The sequence below is a fragment of the Miscanthus floridulus genome, chromosome 12, assembly GCF_019320115.1.
Source record: "Miscanthus floridulus cultivar M001 chromosome 12, ASM1932011v1, whole genome shotgun sequence".
In the NCBI taxonomy this organism is placed as follows: domain Eukaryota; kingdom Viridiplantae; phylum Streptophyta; class Magnoliopsida; order Poales; family Poaceae; genus Miscanthus; species Miscanthus floridulus.
In genome coordinates this window covers 2,588,453-2,594,528 of record NC_089591.1, presented here as the reverse complement: position 1 = coordinate 2,594,528, position 6,076 = coordinate 2,588,453, and the positions used below count along the sequence as shown (strand labels likewise).

General features: G+C 40.5%; 1 non-coding gene across 1 annotated transcript; it reads right to left on the bottom strand.

Annotated features, from left to right (window-relative positions):
- Window positions 1-883: 883 nt before the first annotated feature.
- On the bottom strand, window positions 884-990 carry LOC136498670 (small nucleolar RNA R71). Its single transcript, XR_010769681.1, has one exon. It is a non-coding gene; the product is annotated as a small nucleolar RNA R71 (small nucleolar RNA).
- Window positions 991-6,076: the final 5,086 nt, after the last annotated feature.

The window sequence follows — 6,076 nt, the reverse complement described above, 5'->3', positions numbered from 1 at the left end:
GTCATTCTAGAGGTGATGCTAGAAAGTACCAACAAGCATTTCTAGCATCATAGTTAGGGATGACAACTTAGCAAAAGTGATGTTAAGAAATGTCAACAACATTAGGTGGCTACATAAACAAGTGACAAGTCAATAAATACCAACAAGCATTTCTAGCGCCATTGCTGAGGACTAGATTTAAAACTCTGCTCTCAGTAGCGATGCTAAGGAATGTCAACAAGCATTTCTGGCGTCGTTGCCAGGGAAGGTAGCTAGGCAATTATGGAATATTGATAAACTTTTACTTATTGATGTGATCGAGGAAACCATATACCTCTGCTCAAATAGGCTTACCCTTGTGCTATTTACATTTATATCTTATGCAGGGTAATGTATGACCAGTTTTGACTTTCCGACAAACTACGTTGAAGATCCAAAAGCACTATTTAGGAGGACTAAAGCTAAACTCAACAAAGTTTTAGCTTTAGAATCATAAGACAACCTGATAGGGCGAAGCTTAACACTAGTTTTTGAAGCAATGGATGACAAGACTCTCCATGAATTCTCTGCTCCAACTACGGCCAACATCCATACTGGACTGGCGATTAACATTGGAGATAATGTTTTTGAGCACAAGCCAGCTCTCATCAACATGGTGCAAGCTAGCTAGTTTTGTGGAAAGGCACATGAAGATGCGAGTTCTCATCTCCAACACTTCCTAGAGATTTGCAGCACTTTCACCATCAAGGGAGTTATCAGAGATGCCATTTTACTTCACCTCTTCCCATTTTCACTTTTGGGGAAGGCAAAGCAATGGTTTTACGCCAATAAAGATACAAATACTACATGGGAGAATTGCTCCACTGCCTTCCTAGCAAAGTTCTTTCCCAAGGGCAAAACCAATGCCCTGCATGGAAGAATCTCAAGTTTTCAGCAGCAACATGATGAATCTATCCCTGAGCCATGGGAACGCTTTCAAGACTACATATCAGAATGTCCTCACCATGGGATGGAAGATTAGATACTCTTGCAAACTTTCTATCGCAGGTTGATAAACAGCACCTGTGAGAATATGGATGCCGCTGCTAGAGGTGTAGTTTTATCACTCATAATCGCATAAGCAACAACTCTCGTGGAGAAGATGGCCTCCAACCAAGGTTGGAATGAAGAACAGCTTCAGACACGTAAGAGAGGTGGATGTATGCATGACCTCAAGGAGGTAGACATGTTGTCTGCCAAGATGGATCTACTGATGAAGAGGCTTGAAGAGCAAGCCAATGAAAAGAAAAGCCATGCACATTCATGATTCCTGCATGACGTGTGAAGAATGTGGAAACACAGGGTATTCAGGGAATAGCTGTCCTGAAACCGAAGAGGATGTGAACTTCATCAACAACAACAACTATCATCCTCAACAGAATCAAGGATGGAATCAGCAACAGAGGCCAAACTACCAAGGTAACTATCAAGGTAATAATTTCAATAACCAGCCATCTTTGAGAGATTTAGTCTTTGGCCAAGCTATAATTAAGGAAGGCTTATCTAGAAAACTAGCTTCCAATGATAAAATCTTAGAAAATATGAATAATAGAATGGATAGCTTCTCCTTAGTCATTAAAAACCACCATAGCTTTAATAAAATGATAGAATCACAAATAGCTTAGCTAGTGGCTATTGTTCCTTCGATTGACAAAGGTAAGATTTTGGGGCAGCTGGAAGATCACAAAACTGCAAATCCTATCGATATTCACAATGTTGCAGGATGCTACATAGAACAATCGACAAGAAGATGGGAGGATTATTCCATGCCCGTCAAGAATGGTGATCTAGGCAGAACTGTCATCGCCATAGCCATTGGACCTCATATTTTATAAGAATCTATATGTGACTTCAGAGCAAGTGTTAACATTATGCCAAAGGTAATTTATGATAAAATTAATGGAGATACTTTGTTATACACAAATATGCATTTGTAGCTTGCTGTTTATACCAAAATTTGGGAAGAAGAACGCGGGAACTCAAAGCTTCCAAGATTGTGTCAATCAAGGAATCGATTGCATAAGGATTGATATCAGCAGATTCAGATAGACACTGGAATCGGCTCTCTTTGAAAGATGTCTGTAGATAACGATAATGAGCTATGGTTGGCGTTGGGAAATACATATCGGACTCTACAAAAAGGGAAAGATTAGGGTCCAAGTTATCTTAAGGTAGGAAATGTTTTCTTTTATACCAAAGATTATGATGAGTCATGCTTAAGTAGGATTCATGCTTAGGTTCTAGGTATAAATATTGGACCCCGGCTATTGTAAAAAGGACATCCAATCAATCAAATATAATTATCCTTTTTTCGGCTCTATGCCAACCCTTAGGAGTATGAGTAGAGTAGATCTCGGCAAGTTCTTCAACAAGCAGGGCTGCATCGGTTTGACCGACCTCCGGCTTGTCTATAAGTACCATCATGGCTTATACTTTCGTTTGTACGACTGCATCGGTTAAGTTCGACCTCCACTGTGAACTCTAGTATAAGCTAGTTATCGACTCTTATCTAGTTCAAGTATGGCTACATTGATTTGGTCGACCTCCACTGCTCGAATTAGATTAAGGTCAAGTTATTGGCTCTACCAAAGGGTGACGTCCTTCGGGTAGATTCATTAAGTTACCGATCTTGCTGATGTTCTTACTGTTATTAATGTTCAGCAACATCAATTTGCCCGGTCAAGATCGATTTAGATCGGCCTCACACCCTTTTAGTCCGTCGTTTGCTTTGTTACAACATGACACTTCTTACAATGAACGACGGGTCACACTTTATCGGTTGTTCTACTTCGATCTTGATCGTGCATAGTACGCATTCAAAGACAAGTTTCGATCTTGGATGGATTCACTGGTTAATGAGATCTAATCTAATGACACCACCATAGCTGCATCGATTCGGTCGAACCTTATTGGTAAGACTTTAGATTAGAAATCATCAGGTAGTGGTTTTGTTCGTGATCAAGATATGTACTCTGTTTGTTTGCTATGCCCGCATCGGCTAAATAACCGATTGCCTACGCTTTAACACCTATAGTGTGTTTCCATGATTCTGTTAAATATGGATAGATCTATTTACTTTAAAGGTTTGATTTATTGTCTTTATTATGGCTACATCAATCCGGTCGAACCCCACTATTAGTGATAGTAGGTTAGGTCTGATGAGTTCATAGGTCTGTCCATGTTAAATGGTCGATTGCTGACATGCCATAGTCCCTCTTAACCCAAATTGGCTATTTTAGCCGATTTGTCTGAGCCTTCACGTATAGCATGTCTTGCAGAAAGCCTGTCAAAGTATAGATGGTTTTACGAATTCTAAGGCTTTGGTTTGTTATTATCATCAAAGCTACCATCGATCCGGTCAAACCTCACTATTGATGGTAACAGATTAGATTCAGAGCATTTTTAGATCCATTCGTACTAGACGTTAGATTCATCGGCTCAATGCTTTGCACTGATAATAATCACCTAACCGATGATTTTACTCACATCTATGTGTACTATGCCTATCAACATGAAATCAATCGCTACCCATGAGCTTTATAGTTCATAACAGACGATTTCTTCACATATTAGCTATTTAGTCGATTTTCCCGTCTGGCTGCTCCTGGAGTGGCACAATTGGAACTGTCTAGGCAAAGATCAGCATGTTCCACCTTAAATTACTGATAAACTTTCTCTTCTTGTCAATTGTAGGGTCAAATTGACTAGCACGCCTTGAGAGGAATACATAGGGTCGACTGTTCCTGTGTTGAAGCCAAGCGGATCTCTAGGCTCATCCTAAGCAGATCCTTCCGGCTTGCTATGTGCCGACATGTTTTTGTGCCGACACACGTTGTGGCACACCTGGTGGGACCCCACAATCGTCATGGTGGCTTACAACAACAATGACATCCTCTTGGTGCCTTATGAAGACCTACCTAATGGAGATAAAGATATCATCAGCAAAGCTATAGAAGAATTTTAGAACAAGTGTTTATTGTCCTACACCAAGACACGTGACAATACAATTATTCAGAAGTATCCACTACCAAGAGTTCTATTGCATGGGCAGACAGATGCAGATGAAGCTGAGGATAGGCGTTTCTTTGTGGAGGCTATAAACAAATCTATTCATGACGCCATATTAAACCACAATGTAGTTTTCCTAAACACATTCCACAACACCATGAAAGAGGTGTTTCATGGGTTTCCAATTGATTAGGTTGGACCGGCTTATTACAACATTCCACATCCATCTACTTAGGGGACTAATCAAGCCGGTACTAGCCATCAAGAAGCAGCACCAGCTAGTAATGATGATGTCTAGGTAGTTCAGAGCTCATCTGAGAAAGTTCAAGGTGCTACTACTAATCAAATACAGTATAATCCTGGATCATCAGTGCAGCATGTGCAACAGCCGACGGGGCAATGTCAGAACCAGATGATCAATTTTGGCACATCAGGCCAAATACCGTCGTCGGCTCAAAAAATAGCGCCGTCAGTTCAAAGGATTCATAGAGATATAGATCCTAATATCTATAACCAAAGACTTCAAGCAACAAACCAACAAAGGACCCAGCAGATATAGATTCCACAAGGATATCATTATGGCACATATTACAACACCCTTCACATGATTCCGAATCTAGGGTATCAAGGTACATGGGATTTTAATCCATAGATGGGTCCACAGCTGCAGAGAAATCCAAATTCAAATGCTGATGAGTTGTTACTAAGAGTAACCGAGATGATGAAGAATTAGTTCGGTTTGAAGCCAAAAGGGCAGACCTTCTTGTACAAATGCTCATATCTAGATGGTATGATTTGGTCACTCTTCCTATAAATTACAGGCTCTCAGAGTTTACTAAGTTCACTGGCCAAGACAGCACAAGTACAATAGAATATGTCAGTCAGTATCTTACATAGTTGGGCGAAGCATCCATTGAAGAGGCCCATCAAGTTCATTTCTTCTCCTTGTCCTTGTCAGTTCTAGCCTTCACTTGGTTTTCATCACTACCAGTTAACTCCATTGCCAATTGGGTTGACCTAGAGAAGAAGTTTCATACATATTTCTACACTGGGAAAGGAGAAAAGAAGATTACCAATTTGACAACTATAGGGTAGAGAACTCATGAATCGGGCATCGAGTTTCTTTAGAGGTTCCGAGAGACTAGGAATTTATGCTTCTCATTGACCTTGACCGATGATCAGCTAGCTGCTTGGGCCATTCAAGGGATGTTGCCAATGTGGAGAGAGAAGCTGCTTGGGCAAGAGTTTGATAATTTAGGTCAATTGGCTCAACGAGTGGTAGCGCTCAATAGCCAATTTCAAAATATGCGCAGAGATACCCATTCCAGAAAAGTACCACAATTGCCGAAGCCTGTAATCCATATTCAGTCGATGAGGGCTATGAGGACGACAAAAAAGAAGAGGTTGTCACGGTTGAATGGAATTGGGGTAAGAAGACAGTAATGGTATCAAATCCTTGGGGAAGAGGAGTCAAAGAGAGCTATGATTTCGATGTCACAAAATCAGACAAGCTCTTCGATTTCTTGCTTGAGAAGGGACAGATCAAGTTGCCCAACAATAATGTTATGTTGCCCCCTAATCAGTTGAAAAATAAGAAGTTCTGCAAGTTTCACAATGCTACTTCTCATTCTACTAATGAGTGCAGAGTTTTCAGGCAACATATACAAAGGGCTATTCAACAAGGAAGGCTCAAATTTGATACACCTCGAAAGAAGAAAGTTGATGATAATCCTTTCCCAAAAGATCAAAACATGGTTGATCCTAGGTTGCTCAAAGGAAAGACTAAAGTCCTAACATCAACTACATCAAGAGAAACTAGAACAGTCGATCCCGAGATGCAAATATCGGCTGACAAATATAGAGAGATTAGGAGGCGTCATGACCAACAAAAGAGCCGATATGAGTAGAGAGAGACATCAAAGGATGGGGCGACAAGGCCGCGTGTTACATCTCAAATTTTGTTGAATAAATGGCAGCGATAGAAGAAAAAAGATTATCAGTGTTGGTTAGAAGAGTAGGAATACCAGGTCCAATAAGAAAAAGAGAGGTA